Consider the following 16,454-nt stretch of genomic DNA (forward strand, 5'->3'; position numbering starts at 1 on the left):
AATCAAGCTACGAAGCCTCAGGGACTCCAGGCTGCCTGGCTTCAGCAGCAGCCGGAGCAGCAGGTTTCCCCTCCTTGTCTCCTTTCGCTCTCCCCCCTCATTCTCTAGGCACTAGCCAAGATGGCTTCTTACTCCTCAGACACGCCAGTGCTCCTCTGTCCCCAAATCTGCACACGGCGCGCTCCCTCACTCCACTGAAGTTGCTGCTCAAATGTTAACTTCCTCCGAGGGACCTCTGAGAATTCAGTGGGAACTGCTGCTAAAACACCCCACCGCAGCCACGGTCCAGCCTTTCGCACAGCACAGCGTCCGGGCAGGCGTCCACTAATAGCTGGTTTCCTCGCTTCCTTCTTGCTAAATTATAAAATCCAGCATGTTTCAAGGTTCCAAATAACCCCAGGTAACTCTTTGAAGTTGGAATCTAATAAGGGCTCACAGAATCAGCCAGATACCTGGATTCTGTATTAGTTGGCTAGGGCTGCCATAACCAAACACCACTGGCTGTGTGGCTTAAACAACAGAAATGCATTTTCTGGTGCTCTGGAGGCTAGAAATCCAAGATCAAGGAGGCAGTGGGGTTGGTTTCTTCTGAATAGTCTCTTCCCAGCTTGAAGATGGCTGCCTTCTGGCTGTGGTTTCACATGGTTTTCCCTCTGTGTGTCCCAATCCACTCTTTTTATAAGGACACTAGTGATTTAATGAAGACTCGCCATGATGACTTCACTTTAATTCCCTCTTTTGCAGTCACATTCTGAGGTACTGGAGATAAGCACTTTTCATATACATCTGGCAGGGGTGGGGAGAAGACGGGGTGTGGGGATGGATATAGTTCAGCCCATAACAGGTGCCACCCCTTCAGTTCTGTGATTGGATTGAGTCCCCTCCCTTTTGGGCATCACTTTTCTCCTGGCTTAAGATGAAGTTTACGGCTCTTGCTCCTAATGCTGATGATAAACACAGGGTCCAGCACAAACAAAGAGCCTTTTAAAAAAATTACAAAATTATAAGCATGTAATTCTGTAAAATAACAGTATCACACTCAAGCACAGCATATGACATTTTAGGTGAAATGTTCACATTAAAACTATAAGTTATTACACCCATATTATTACCCTGCCCACCATACTCAAGTAGGCCTTACTCTGCCAGACCCTGTAGTTTGCTTGCTGGCTTTTCTATGAAAATCCCTTTGAGTTCTAACACAACCAAAACTGAGGGCATGAACAATGGCAGAAATCGAAGGCCGAGTGTCCTTAAATTTACTGTTTTCCAACCCTGCATGCATGTAGTAGAGAGGGGAAAATAAGAGACTGTGTATAGTATTCAAACCACAAAGTCCGTCATAGAACTTAGAGTGGGAGAGAAGCAGCATTGGGAGGAGAAAGACAACATCTGGGAATTACTGTATACCAGAAACTGTAATCTCACAGAATCCTCTCAACTCCCTGAGGTGGGCATTATTATTACTTGCATTTTATAGGTGAGGACATAAAGGCTCAGAATGTAGAGTGGACTTATTTATGTTATTTCAGTCCACCCAGAACTGAGAACCCACACAAGCCTGCCTTTAGCAGTGTGTGAACAAATTCATTAGCAAGGCACTTACTTGGCCCTAAGGAGATGCTGATAATTCTGAAGTATTATTTGTTGGGCCCCTCATGCTTGGCTTTAGGCAGCAGACAGAGGCCTGAGAGACACAACTTGCCACTCTTATATTGTACCAGAATCTGCATGGGTGTCTCTCCAAAAGGCCGGCCACCATGATCATTTTGGCTGTCTAATGCCACCGTTAAACTAGGGATGTGAAACTCCATTCTTACTTAGGAGAGACTTGCCCACTCCTCATGCCTCCAGAACCAAACCTGACAAATATAGCAGAAATTACAGGCATCGGATTTAAGGCGACATGTGTACACTTCGCCTGAGCCAAGCCCCAAACCTTAGTCCTGCTGCTGCATCAAAGAACCGTCTCTCTTCCAGGCTCCAGGCCCAGAAAAAGCAGCAATTTGGGAAGCAGCCCCCTCTTATTTTTAGCCTTAAAAACCCCAAACCAAAACATACCAGCGCTCACCCAAGCGTTTCTTACAAGCTGTTGTTTGATTTGGGTTGAGAAAATGACAGAGTTCTGCACCAAGAGCCGAAGAAAAAAAGCGGGGAGAAGAAGGAGTTTTCTTTTCCCCCCACTGCCAACCTCCATCCCCCTCAACTCCTCCCCTAGGCCTGGGTGGACCCTGCCTGGGTAATCGTCCCCTGCTATATTTAAAAACCACAGATGTGTTTGGTGGAGACTCAATTTCGGAATCGCAGACAGGCGTCTCCTAAGGACAAGGGGAAAGCCGGTGCCGCGCGCCTGCCTGCCCGCCCTCCCCGCCTGCTGCCCAGAGCTGCGTTCTCCGTGGAATCCAGGTCAGGACGCGCCGCTGTCTTGGAAGTGCCGCCGGTCGGGAGGCGCCGGGCGCCAGGTTCCAACGGATGTGTGGGTGGCCGGGGTATAGGGGTCCCGCCTGCGTTCGGTCCTTGGGGCTCCCCGGACTCAAAGAGGTGGAGACTCGACTTCCTCGCGGCAGGTCGGGAAGCTCTCTGAAAATTTCCCCCACCGGCGGGCGAGGATAAATACGCGCGGCTTGTCATTCCGTGCAGCTCTGTCTCTCAGCTGATAGGGTGACGTTCGGTTTGGAGGCTTGGAGATTGGCTTTTTGATTTGGCTTCTTGCTGCAGCTTAGTGGGCAAAGCTCTCGGCTCGCCCAGAAACCAGCCCCTCCGCGCGTTCCCTCCGCGCACGGCGAGGCCGAGACGTCGCCCGCGGTGACGGCGTGCGAGGCGGAGAGCCAGCGCTCTCCCAGCCTCGGGATAGCCCCGGCAACGCGACGGCCAGCTGGGGTCCCTCGGAGCCGCCTGGACGCGCAGGGCTGCTCGCCTTCCTGCCCCTCCCGACAGGGATCCCCACCGCTGCCGGTGGCCGGGACTCCGGGCCTCTCCCGGGCTTCGTCCCGAGCCCGCGCCCCGGGTCGGGGATTTCCGGGGGTCTTTGGGCGGGTTTTCCTTGCTCCTAAAATTGGCGCCTAAGGACCCCTTCCTACGCTCCGCGCCCCGGCCCCAGCCTTCGAGCTCCAGATGCGCTGCCCTGCAGCTCCCTGAAAGCTGCGAGCCCACAAGCCCGGCCGGCGGGCGGCGGCGGCGGACTGACATGCCCCGGACGCCGCTGCGGCCGGCGGGCAGCCCGCGGGGGCGATGAGCCTCGGCGGCCGATGAGGAGCTGGGCGGCAGGGGCATCGCACATCTCCCTCACCCCTTCATTTGCCCACTCCTCTCGGGAGACCCAGAGGAAACGGTGAGTAGTGGGGGGAGAGCCTCTTGCCCTTCCCCCTTAGCAGGAGGCCGAAGCAGGGGAGGTCGAGGTTGGGGCATTTGGGGGTGTCCCCAAGAGGGTTCCTGCTTGTGAATAATGGTTTAATTAAGTTATTTCTCAAGATCATTCCTATGAACTGCCTTCCTGAGAGCTTAGCGCCTGAAGAGATGGGGGGAGGGTGCTCCGGAAAGTGTACGTTGTGTATGCGGTGTTGGGTGGGGGGGCGTTCTGGCCGAGTGAGTGTCTAGCAGGGCGGTGGAGGGGCGCAGAAGGAAATGCCTGGGCATGTGTGTGCAGTCGGGTCCGTGGCCGGTGCGCACCGGGGAGGCGGACTGCTGTGTTGTGTGCCGGATGCATGTGTGTGCTGGCTGTGCCAGGGCGCGTTGCGCTCTTGGGGCTGAGTGCCCACCGGGTGTGAGGGCCAGGAGGGGGGCGCGTTAATTCACGCGGCGCGCGCACGCGTGCACACAGGCACGCGCGCACCCCAGCATCCGGACTCCGACACAGTGGGTCGGGATCTGCAACCCCAGCGCCCCCGCCCGCGGAGGCCGAGGGATGGGGAGAAGGAGGATTTCTCGCCTTCTCTGCTCTCCAGACAGCGGTGGTCTGGGCGGTCCCGGGCCAAGTGGAGAGAAGCGGAGTGTGTAACTACCCCCCATCCGCGTCCCCTCCAACACTACACTACACACACAATCACACACACACACACACACGCACACGCACGCCCTCACTGAGAGGGTCGAGCTCCCGCAGACCCCGCCTGACCTGCCTTGAGTACCAGAGCCACAGGAGAAGATAAAGAAAGCCATTTGATCCGGGGGGGGGGGGGGGGATAAGCTTTTCATCTTTATTCACTGTGCTTTATATTTTTAACTGTGGAGGAGGGTGTGTGTGTGTGGTTAAAAAGAACAAACGCCTTTAATGCAGTGCCATAAATTTACCCATTCAGTGCCCGCCCGTCCCCCCCCCCCACCACCCCGTCCCCAGCACCCCCGGCGCGGTTTCTCTCCATTCTGGCGATTAAAAAAATAAACCGAGAACGTTTAGTGGTTCTGTCTCCTGGGCAGAAAGATTGAGATTGGTAACAGTTTTTCAGGAACGCAGAGGCCGCACCTGGGAGCAAGGCGTGGAGCTCCTGGGTGGTCAAGAAACACCCCAAGAGGAGGGAGTTGCCGGTGGGTTACAGGGACACATCGGGCCTTCTGCTGGGGCCCCAAAAGGGAAGCCCCGCGCCTCGGGCCTCTGGCGACCTGGTGACTTGCAGCCGCTTGTGATGAATCTTCCACAGCTGTCGTGCCCCATCCACTGGAGCTGAGCTCTTGTTTACCTCGATTTTCAAATATAGCAGCTGCGCCACGCTCTTCCTGAAATAGGGGGATCAGTTCACTCGGTATGGGCACTTGGCCTCTCGCTGGCCCTTCTGCCTGCTGCACCGGATCCAAGTTGGAGAGGAACTTGCCCCTTCATGCCTCGCAGTTCTTCAGATGAGGATGATTGATGATCAGAGCTTGGGTGACTGGATGTGGGACTGATCACCCAGCCCCTCACTGCAATCTACATTTTCTATGGGCAGTCCCCACAAAAAAGTCCACTCAATAGCCTCGTTTCTATTGAAATAGAATATAGATATTGGGTTGAGAAGAAGCAGATGGAACCTACAGACCTGAACTTGGTTGAAGTGGTTCTTGAACTGAATGAAGGTGAGAAGGCTGTTTATGCAGTTTCCTCTACCTGGGGCACTTTATTGTTTTTCCAACACTCCGGAACCCCCGCCTCATCTGTGTCTAATGTGCTCCTCCAATTCCCCCTTCAGTTCTTACCCCATTGGTTACTTCCTCAAGGAAGCCTTCCATACCTTCTGGCACTAGGCCAGCCCCCTTATTTTATATACCCATAAACGGGATCTGTTATTTTGAAAAAATTTAAAGATGCATGTTGAATTTATAAACGTGATTGAATAATGCCAGTTACACTTCTAGATAGTGAGCTGCATGAAGGGAGGAAAGATAGCTGGTGAATCTATTTATATTGTATCCCCAGGGCCTAGCACTGTGCCTAGCACAGAACAGGCACTCACTAAATGTTTTATTGAATAAATGGACTCAAAGGGGTGAGTTACAGCGCCTCTCTGCTCATACTCCTCTGAGCTCCACTTTGGCTTCTCTTGTACCGCCCTCCACAGCCTTCTGGTCAGAGAAGGGAGAAATCAGACTGACCCTGTGAGAACATGTGCTTCTGCTAGGCTCCTCCTTGGGCTGGGATCCTAAAGCTGAGGCAGTGTTCTCTTGCCCTAGCCCTGCCCTGTCCTTGTGCAAGGTGGTCCCTTGTACTGTCTCTGGGCACAGCTGCTGGTATTGTCCATGGATAATCATTGGGGGCATTGTCCCCCGGTCTGAATTGTCCCTGCTCTGGATTTGGGGGAATTTGTCACACATTTTGGCTTCTCTTCAAGCTACCAAGGTCGGATAAGAAGAGGATAACTCTCTTTTCACTCAAGCCTGCTTGCTTTGCCTAGAGGTTCAAATATTGGGTGAGGTTCAGAAATGTGTTGGACTCCAAAAGAAAAAGCATTCATTTGTTTATTCAATCAGCTGTTTATTTCATAAATATTCAACAACAACTTACTCTGCCAGGCATTTGCAAGGTACAGAGACAACTAAAATAGAATGGTTCTTTTCCTCATAAAAACACACTCATTCCAGCAGGATGACCAACTAGTGAACAGGCAATTACCATCCATACAGAGGGATTCTTTTCACTGGAGGGTAAATCCTGGGTGCAGCGGAAACATAGGAAGGTCACTTCTCTACAGTGACTTAAGAAGGACTTCTAAGGACAGCTAACCTCAGAAAGAAAGGATGGATGGGAGTTGGCTTTGGTGAAAGCAGGGAAGGAGTAGGGTGAGGGAGAAAATGTGATGAGTGAAGGGGTCAGTATGCAAAGACCTAAAATGGATAAGAGCTCTTCTAAATGACTGAAAACAGAGGCTAAAATTCAGGGAGATGAGTTTAGAGAAGCTGTAGGGGCCAAACCTTGAAGAGCTTGTACTCCATGCTAAGGATTTCCACTGAATTCCCTGAAGGAGATTAGGAAGGTTTTTACCACTGATGTACAGGGGAAGATCTGCATTTTAGACAGTATGTGGATAGAGACTGGGATGTAGTAGAGGGAGGCAGGGTGTTAGCGGGCTGCAGTAGAAACAATGGTGTATCATGGTCCTGATGGTCTGTGAAGGAAGGTAGGGTACTCCCCTTTCTGTTTTAGCATGATAATCAGAGCTGGCCTTCTAGGAAGAAGTTCTACAATTTTTTTTTCTGATGAGATGGGTTTATATTTGGTTGTTTTTGAATGGGCACTTTAAACTCAGCACTGGCTAGGGCACCTCAGGGGAGGGAAAAGTGGCCCCTGCAGGTATAAAACACACTCCCTGGCCTACTGAGCTTCAGGGCAAGGAAAGCCCCAAAGATGGGAGATCTCTCAGGTCTGGGGAAGGTCTGTGAAAGGAGTGTGGAAGGGTAAGAAGTATTTAAATCCACATATAGACCCATAGAGACTACTGCACAAGACATTGAGATAGCAAGAATCACATATGTATGTATATGTATGTGTTTTGATAATATGAACAGTGAATAAAGACTAATTCCAGAATCAAGGATATTCAGATATGGTATACAGAGTCGGGCCTACTAAGAAAACATCTCTATTTCCTTCTGGATATACGTGTAATTTGGAATGGGCCAAGTAGCATGGACTGCATTGATATTTGGAATGATAAGTAGTACTTTCCTGGTTGTATGCAAGAACAATGGGTCATGTGGGGAATCCAGAAGTGGGATTGGAAACTGTAATCACACCCTGGCTTTCATGTGGTAGCTTTCAAGTCACTGGAGAGGCGAGGACCTCAAAGTCGTGCGCTGCTGTGTTTGTCCTAGAGAATGAAGCCAAACAGTGTGAGCTTGATTGATATTCTTTCTTTGCACCCTGATCTCTCTACTTTGTTCCTCATCCTTCCCTGTCACTAGTATCCCTTTCCTTCCTGCATAGTGTCCAGGACACAACCCTGCCCAGCCATCAACATCTTGCCCCCTGGTCCTTTCTCCCTCAACATTGAATCCTTCCCTCTAATTGTAAGCATACTCATCAAATTCCATCCTAAAATGAACATCACTTGTCCAATTCCACCCCCATCTTGCTCTCTTCCCATCTTGCTTTCAACAAACTCTTGCAATGTTAGAGCAATCATTTGTGTCTCTTTTCTTATCACTCATTCTTTTCTCTGCCTCTGCCAAACTCTCATCCACCAAAGACCTCTTATTCTCCCAAATATATGATAACTTATTCCTGATTATCTACCTGTCAATCTATTTTATCTATCTATCCTCCCCATCTCTCCCACCCACATTGGATAAGATTGACCATTAGCTCGTAAAACTTTCCCCTCTTGGCTTCTATCACACTGAACTCTCCAGGTCCCACTAATTTTCTAAGTGGTCCTCTTCCACTTCCTTTCCAATATTCTCTCCTTCCTCCTAGGTTTCCCCTTTTCCGTTAGCCCTCAGCGGTCTCTCACATTGGTTTGTGCTGTTACCCCAGTGTGCATAGTTCCAAGTCTGTGACTCTAGCTTTCCAAGCCCAGTGTATCTTCTTTCTAGCCATTTGCACCATGTCTCCATTAGGCTATCTGGTCAACTCCTGAAGTCCAATTCTTGCTAAACTGACATCATCTTTGTTTTAAGGAGCAGCTCCTTCTGACTTCACACTTTGTATTGATGGCACCAGCTAACTTCCAGTTGCCATGGCTCAAAATCCTCTCAAGTTTATCTTTGAGTCCTCTGCATTGTCCCCTGAGTATTGCTCATGTTTGTTAACTCCATTCCCTTCTTCTGTATCCATACGACTACAACCTAAGTACAGATTTGATAACCTCTTACATAATAATGAGGATAATAGTAATATATTGTTACTAAAGTAGCCAGCATTGTACCAGCTGTTAGCTTCTCTGTTCCAAAGTGCTTCTCATTGATTTTCCCTTTCAATCCTTACCACACCTGTATAAAGTCATTACTATTAAACCACAAAAATAGCTTTCTGACATCTTCCCAACTTCAACCTCCCCCTCCAATTCATTCTAACACCTGTTACAGGATTCGTCTCCTAAAACACCCTTCCAGGCTTGTCATTTTTCTAAAAAAATAAAATAAAATAAAATAAAAGCCTTGATGAGGCTCCCATTATCTGTAGCAGTCCCAACTCCTTGCATTCAAAGCCATCTGTGCACCACTCCATTTCTAGTCTCGTGTTCTGCAGTTTCCATGTGGGTGCCCAGGGAAACTTGTCCTTCTCCCCTCTGTGCCTTTGTTCACAGCTTACCTTTCACTGAGAATCCTACCTGTTCTTTAATGTCCCATTCAAATGCCTGTTCCTGATGGGAAGCCCTCATGCATAAGTAGTTCTTTTCTCTGAATTTTGATACCACAGTATCTGTGTCTCGTGGGATCCTCACATTTATTGAAATGTGGGGGAGAACATTTCAATGTTCAATGTTCTTCTTTTTGTTTGTTTGTTTTGGTGTTGTGGCGAACCACCTCTCCTGGACCAAGTGCTTTTCCTTTTCCTCTCCCTGTTGTGTGGTCCCTGAAATATGGTGGGTGTTCAATGAAAAATAAGGAGTGAATAAACGAGTAACCTACCTCACTTTTGAGGCAGGTGGAACAAGGTCAGGAAAGAGGGTGTCTATGCCATTGGTCATAAAACAAGCCAGCAGTGGAGTCAAAAATCAAACCAGGACCAGGCAACAGGGTATAGCAGAAGCAGCACTGATTGGTGGTAAGAAGATTCTGTTTTGTTTTTTGTCACTTCTGACAACCCCAGGCAAGACCCACTTCTGCTCTCTGGATTTTGCATTCTTATCCTTAAAACAAGGTTATGCTGGATGCGTTGACTTTTAAGCTACTCCCTGGCTGGACAATTCTGCATTGTGAGTCTTGTTCCACACCCTATAGATTACCTGCTGCTAAGAGTACTTTTGGCTCTNTTTTCCTTTTCCTCTCCCTGTTGTGTCGTCCCTGAAATATGGTGGGTGTTCAATGAAAAATAAAGGAGTGAATAAACGAGTAACCTACCTCACTTTTGAGGCAGGTGGAACAAGGTCAGGAAAGAGGGTGTCTATGCCATTGCTCATAAAACAAGCCAGCAGTGGAGTCAAAAATCAAACCAGGACCAGGCAACAGGGTATAGCAGAAGCAGCACTGATTGGTGGTAAGAAGATTCTGTTTTGTTTTTTGTCACTTCTGACAACCCCAGGCAAGACCCACTTCTGCTCTCTGGATTTTGCATTCTTATCCTTAAAACAAGGTTATGTTGGATGCGTTGACTTTTAAGCTACTCCCTGGCTGGACAATTCTGCATTGTGAGTCTTGTTCCACACCCTATAGATTACCTGCTGCTAAGAGTACTTTTGGCTCTGACAGCACTGTTGTTTCAGAACCTTCTATCTGCAAGTTGAAGCCCCCCACTGTATCTGTTATCACACTGGGTCTCCAGTGGTCAACATGGCCAGCCAAGTCGACTCTCTGAATGTCTGGCCAGCGAGGCACCCTGAGTTGGCTGCATGCCTTGATGGCCCCGGGTTGGTAATTCTGTGTGGAGTCACCTCCCACTGCAACGCTCCAGGGCACTCAAAGAGTGACGAGTAGTCCCGTAGGCCACCAAAGTCTCCAGCCAGTCCTATCTCAACTCCTGAGCTTCTATCCTTCCCTTTCCATCCAGGAAGGATGCATTTAGAGTCATGCAGACTTTGTCAAGAGTCTTCATGGAATCAGTCTGTTCATTGACTTTCCAGGGGCTCGGCCTGCTGCCTAACATACCACCCTACTTCCCTTCCTGTGAGACTGGAAGAATCATCTGGAACCTGTGCCTTTCAGTCCCTCCTGAGGAATTAATCAGAAGTCAGCTGCGAGGGGAATCATGAAAGGAGCAGGGAGTGAGCACAGTAGCAGAGTCAGCAGCAAGACGTGCTACAAGTCCTAGGCATCGGCTCCTACCACACTCTTGTGAAAGGGGGGCCCTGAGCACCCCCAGAGTTGATTGTACCAGAAAATCCCCTAGCCGTGTCTCAGAGAGGTGACTTTGACTGCTTGCCAGAACCCATCTGTCCTTCATTCAGGCACTGATATGAGTTAATTCCATATTTTAACATTTAAGAATTAAGAGAAGTTAAATGATATTGACATAAAGCAGGATCCCGGAGAATGAGCTGAGGGAAATGGACACAATGGTGGCTCATCACCGGCTTTTCCCTGATGGGTGGGTAACCCCAAAACACAGGGCCCAGGTGCTTCCCTCTGGGGAAAGGCAGGGGCAGGAACAGTGCCCCTGGGCTTCTCACTCTGCCGACACAGCCCCAATTTCCTTTCAGTGGCAGGGGCTGTTTTCTTTTGGTCCTTGCTGACATGACACTCCTTCAGGCCTGGTGGGAGGGGACCTCTGGCAGTCAGGAGAGCACATTTTGGTTCTGGCTCTGTTATTTACTGGCATGAAGACTCCTGGCAATTGACTGAGCTACGGTTTCTTCATCTGTACAAATATCCTTACAAGAAGGATTAAATGAAATCATGTGAGTGAGAAGGCTTTTGTAAACTGTTGGCAAATAGGATTGCTTAAAAATGAATGTTGGTTATCATGACACCACAACCTGTAGAGAAAAAAGTACAGGGCCTGTGGGAGGGCTATGGTGGAGAGAAGGAATTATGTTAAGAAATGGCCGCACAATAGCTGTCCAAACACTGTGTGGTCCTGTTGGTTTTTCTGAGTGAACACAGCTGCCTGCTGTCTGAAGTTCTGGGGAAACCATTTACCATTTACCTCTCTACCCTAAGGCTTCCCAGCAAGTTTGAGGTCTCCCCTCACAGGTGCACCTGTCCACCATTTAATCCTGCTGACTTACGGCTGATCCATTCAACAAATACGACAGGCACTCTGCCAGGCTCCAATCATACTGTGGCAAACAAAAGGGACAAGTTTCCTGCTATCGTGGAGTTTATATTCTGTGATAAACCAGTGAACAAATAAACCTGTGATGATTTCAGCAAGTGGTATGTGCTATCAAGAAAATGAAAAGTGATTTGTGGGTGTTGGGGAGCAGGGATAAGATTACCTGTAGATAAGGTGAGTGGCACTCAAAGAGTGACGAGTGGTCCCGTAGGCCACCAAACTCCCCAGCCAGTCCTATCTCAACTCCTGAGTTTCTATCATTCCCTTTCCATCCAGGAAGGATGCATTTAGAGTCATGTAGACTCTGTCAAGAGTCTTCGTGGAATCAGTCTGTTCAGGGAAGACCTGAGAGAGGGGCATCGGAGACCCAAATACAACTTAAAAAGGGATCATTGGGATCTTTAGCATAAGGGCATTCTAAGCAGAGGGACCAGTAAGTGCCAAGGTCCTAGGGCAGGTGCATGTTTGGTGTGTTCTAGAAATGTTGAGAACTCTGCCTTAGTTGGAGTAGGGTGTGGACCCAGCAAAACGAAGTGGTGGAAGTTAAGGGCAGAGAGTTAGTTAGGAGTCAGATGGGGGTGGGAGTTTCTACCTGAAGAGAAGTTTTCAAAGAATGGCATGATCTATCTGATTTACATAGATAAAAAACATTTTTGTTTGTTTTGTGGAACATAGACTTTCAGAGATGGGGCCAGATGGGCAGCTATTGTAGTGGTCCAGGCGGGAGATATGCTATTGAATCTCCTGGAGCTAGAACAGAGTGTGACACACATTTGGCGCTCGGTAACCCAGTAACGTTAACACATCCAGGCAGAAATGGTCCTCACAAACCTACAACTGGGATGGGCATATAGCAAGTGCTCGGCAAATGAATCAGTGAGTGGAGTCAGACTTTCTTGTAGTCAGTCTGGGGTTTGAGTTAATCTCAATATTTTGGACCTTTTAAAATGCTTTTTATTTTTTTTTAGGTAGTTACATTTCACAGGGGCAGTGCATCTCACAATTTCATTTCCTTCTATGTGAAACTGCCTTCTCCTTTGGAATAGACATAAGAGATCCCATCTACCACCTCCATGATGCTCTCAGTGTTCACGATTCCCGAAACCTTTTTCTCACATTTAGATATCGATCTTGTGTACTTTTGTATGCACTTCTCCACAGCAGAGACAAGACCTGCTTCATCACTGCATCTCCAGAGCTTACCACCATCTGGACTATTGAATCCGCAAATAGCAGATAGTTATCATGTCGACCAAACCAAGGAGCACTCTGGTGTCTCGTTTGAAGTCCAGGGCCTTCCTGCTCTCTTCCTGGAGAGCCCAGAACTCTCAGTGGCCTCATTTGTCTCACAGTCATAGGACATTCCTGAAGCTAAATGTGTATAAGTTCAGTGGTTTTGTGTTGATTCCTTCAGCTTCCATCTCTTTGTGCCTGAAGATGTCAGAATCAGGAGGAACTTTGCAAGACCAGTGGGATGAAGAAGGCGCCCAAAGTGGTTTGGTCCTTGCTATGCCTCTTCCTTCTTCTTCCACCATCCTCTTCTGTTTTCAGTTGGTCTCCAACATGTACTGACCCTGCTTTTGAAAGTGCTCTTCAATCCACACCTTCCTCAGCAAGCCTACTCTCTCTTTTTCTGCTTAGGTTCTGATCGTGTTTCTCTCAAATGCCATGAGAGACTCCAAGCTAGTCTTCCCACCTCCTTGTCTTGCCCTGCTTTTTTCCACCTATCCAGTTTCCACACTGTCATCACTCTAGGTGTGCGATTCAAAGAAAAACCATTGATCTTGTCTCTCCTATGATTAAAAAACTTTCAGTGGTTCCTTATCGCTTCCAAGAAAATGTCCCAATTCCTTGGCTGGGTACACAAGGCCTTTTTATGAGCCAGTCCTCACTGATTTTTGCATCTTTTTCTCAACTTCTCTGTCCTTCAGTCACATTGCTCACCCTTTTAAAAACAAACCCTGCTCATTCAGGCTGCCATTCTCTTTAGGATCGGCTTTCTCTTACTTTTGTTTGAGATTCACTGGCCTCTACCCAGTTAACTCCTGTTTTTTCTACAAATCCTAGACCTAAAGTTGCCTGGCTCATGAAACTGGTCCTGACAATCTCAGGCAACATTAGACCTTCCTTCCTCTATGCCTCTTACCCATCTCACGTGCTTCTAACCCTAGTACGTGTTTAGTTGTAATTGTTTGTTATTTTTGTCACTGTTCTCCAGTGAAATGTGTTCTTGAAGGGGATTATAGTTTGTTCATATTACTCAGATTTGAGAAATCTTTCTCATAGCTTCCCTGATGGATTGGATGTTCCATCTGAACACTGCCAAGAGTGGTAGAAATTGCTGGATACTATACCTTCTATTTTTGCACATTTAGTCAATGTATGTATTTATTCAACAAATATGTAGTGAGCACCTGCTATGTGCTAGGCACTGATATAAACACTGAGGATACATAAATGCCAAACAGATAAACATTTCTACCCCCCAGGGACTTCTGTTGTAATTTTTTGAGGGTGCAAAAAATGAGTTGGGCAAAAATCAGAGTAAATTTTTTCACCATAATTTTAGTGAAAGTCAACCTGCAGCATGTAGACTGGGTTTCATGCAAATGCTTGCATGCATGCATGAATAAATAAATGAACAAATAAATAAACAAACAAAAGGGTACTGGGAAAAAGTGTGGACAAGTGAACTTAAGCTAATGTCACTGAGAAGAAAAACAACTAGAAACATGTCTTGATAAACATGGTTGAGTATCATCATTTTCCTATGAAGATAAGGAACCTCTGGATCTTTCACATTTCCTTAGTAAAAGTGTTTAAGGAGAGACAAAGAGAAAATCTACTTTATGTGTGTAGGGAGTTGACGTGGACTGTTCTTGGCAAGGTAGGAAAGTAAGTGAGAGTGTAAGATGGTGGGGTGTTTGTCCAATGTGTAGAAAGGCTTTATAGTACCCATTTGTAAGTCAACTCATGGTGCACTGGGAGTTCTTCTCCTGGTCCAAAGAAAGGCCTTAATAGTTGAAATCCCTGAGATGCAAATGTCATAGTCAGACCAAGTTCCTGTCTTCTTTCCTAGCATTTTCCACTTTGGCTGCACCTCAAAATCAACTAAGGAACTTTTAAAAAACCTAAATATTGAGCCTCAACTCCCAGAGAGTCCAGAACTTAGGTCTGGAGTAGGATCCAGATGTCTGTATTTTTTAGAGCTCCAAAGTTATCCTAATGCACGGCCCTCTCTAGCATGTGGTTCAACTTCACTAGTGCCTCCACCTTGGGGGGTGACTTAAATGCAGATGTAGATCCAGCAGTGGGAATAGCAGAGCTTAAATTGAGTGTGCAAAGCCCATGCTTTTTCTCTCTCTCAGGCCCCCTTCCTTTTCCTATGTCTCTGGTCCACCCAGTCATTGTTTATAACTCCCTAGATCTGTCAAGAACTTGCAGAAGGCAAAGTCCTCTGGCTTCCACAGAGTCTGACAAAAGTAAACCTTAGAATCATAGAGTCAACAAGGCTTTAAATCATAGAATTTTAGAGGCAGAAAGAATATCAGAAGTCAAGTCCTACTTCTGAGTCTTATCAGTAGATTTCCACTTGAAATCTATTTCCACCGACTGTGACCACTTTTTTGTCCCCCACCTCTCAGATAAAGTCCCTATACTGAGTTGAAATCCCTCAGGGAGTTTACGTTAGTGTAGACAATAACTATGTGAACAGGTAAGCCCAGGTCAGTGTGACATGTGCGTCAGTGGTGATCAAAGTGCTACAGGGACAGGGTCATGGGAATAAATGACTCATTTGGAAAGGGGAAGAAGAGGGCATTGTCCGGGAAGGCTTCTCAGAGCAGGTAGAAGGGGGACTCGAGTCAGGCTTCCATGAAATGATCATATGGTTTGGATGCCACTAAGGACTTGAAGGCCGTCAGAGAAGGCAAAATACGACAATTGCACGAGATTGGAGAAGCAAAAACAGTAAAACACTGTACTATGTATCACTGCAAGATTGTCTGTGTTATAAAGCCACGCTGCATTGCAGCCACTGCCCACATGGTTTTGTGCAGCAACCAACCTGAGAGCTTAGAGCAGAACGAGAAACAGATATTACTTCCCATGACATCACTGTAATCCATTTTTCCCGTAATTACTTGTTTGTCTCTGTCCCTCATCAGAAGGCAAACTCTCTAAGGTTGGGGATATGGTGTAGCTTGTTCATGGCTGCACTCCCAATTGCTAGCACAGTGCTTGGCCCAAAATGGGCATTCAAAGAGCAGTTCAAAAAATGGATTTGATCCAATGTGTTTTGGTAAATCCAAAACGTTGGCTCTCCTTGACTTTCTTTTGGCCTCCCTTTTCCTACCACCTTCCCCTACTCTCTTATCCACTGAGGTCCGTATGTGAGACTCAAGTTTGTGCCTGGTTCTTATATTATTTGGGTCCAACTTAACTCAGATATGCATGCCCCTTCACTTCTTTGCCACTTGAAAGACAGGCTGCCTGCAATCAAAGCTTCTTTGTTTTAATGGAACCACGGAGATCATCCAACCTAACCTGAATTTTCTGGTTGGGGAAACTAGTGCCCTGAGAGGTTCACTGACTCTTCAAAGTCTCACAGCTTATTGAAGCCCAGCTGGGAAGGAAGTTCTTTCGTCTTGCTTTCCAGTTTGGGGCTCTACCACTGTTCTGTGCCTCATGAAGTATGTAGAGCTCCCAAGCTTGAGGTGAGGCCTCCATGTCCAGAAAGACTCACCCTGCCCTCCTTAGGCCCTTGTTCAAAGGGGCCCCCACATCCAGGGTACATACCAAGCACAGTGGTTGATACCATGTGCTCTGGAGTCAGGCTTCCAGGATGCACATGTTCATTTTTTTACTTACTAACTATGATCTTGGGCAAATTAATCTTTATGAGCTCAATTTGCTTATCTGTAAAACAGATGTGATGATGATAATACTTTCTTTACTGTGAAGATTCAAAGTGATGATGCACAAAAAACCTTGTTATATTTTCCTCTAGTTGTGATGTCAAACTACGTAAGCAACTGGAATATGTGACCATATTTCCTACTCTTGAAGTGCAGGGAATTTAGTTGCTGTATTTGTGGGTGGGCATGGGCGTGGG

At 47.4% G+C, this 16,454-nt stretch overlaps 1 protein-coding gene across 5 annotated transcripts in view; it reads left to right on the top strand.

The window, feature by feature from the left end:
• The first annotated feature begins 2,457 nt into the window (after positions 1–2,457).
• Positions 2,458–16,454, top strand: part of SLC8A3 (solute carrier family 8 member A3) — a 128,038-nt gene continuing 114,041 nt past the window's right edge. The window contains exon 1 of one of the 5 annotated variants that reach the window (XM_037031548.1): positions 2,458–3,331. The gene's annotated coding sequence lies outside the window, so the exon portion shown is untranslated. The remainder of the gene's footprint in view (positions 3,332–16,454) is intronic. The other 4 variants (XM_037031546.1, XM_037031549.1, XM_037031547.1 and 1 more) reach the window with 4 other exon arrangements.

This window comes from Sturnira hondurensis, unplaced genomic scaffold (assembly GCF_014824575.4).
Source record: "Sturnira hondurensis isolate 20B ecotype Veracruz unplaced genomic scaffold, ASM1482457v3 Scaffold0021143, whole genome shotgun sequence".
Lineage (NCBI taxonomy): Eukaryota > Metazoa > Chordata > Mammalia > Chiroptera > Phyllostomidae > Sturnira > Sturnira hondurensis.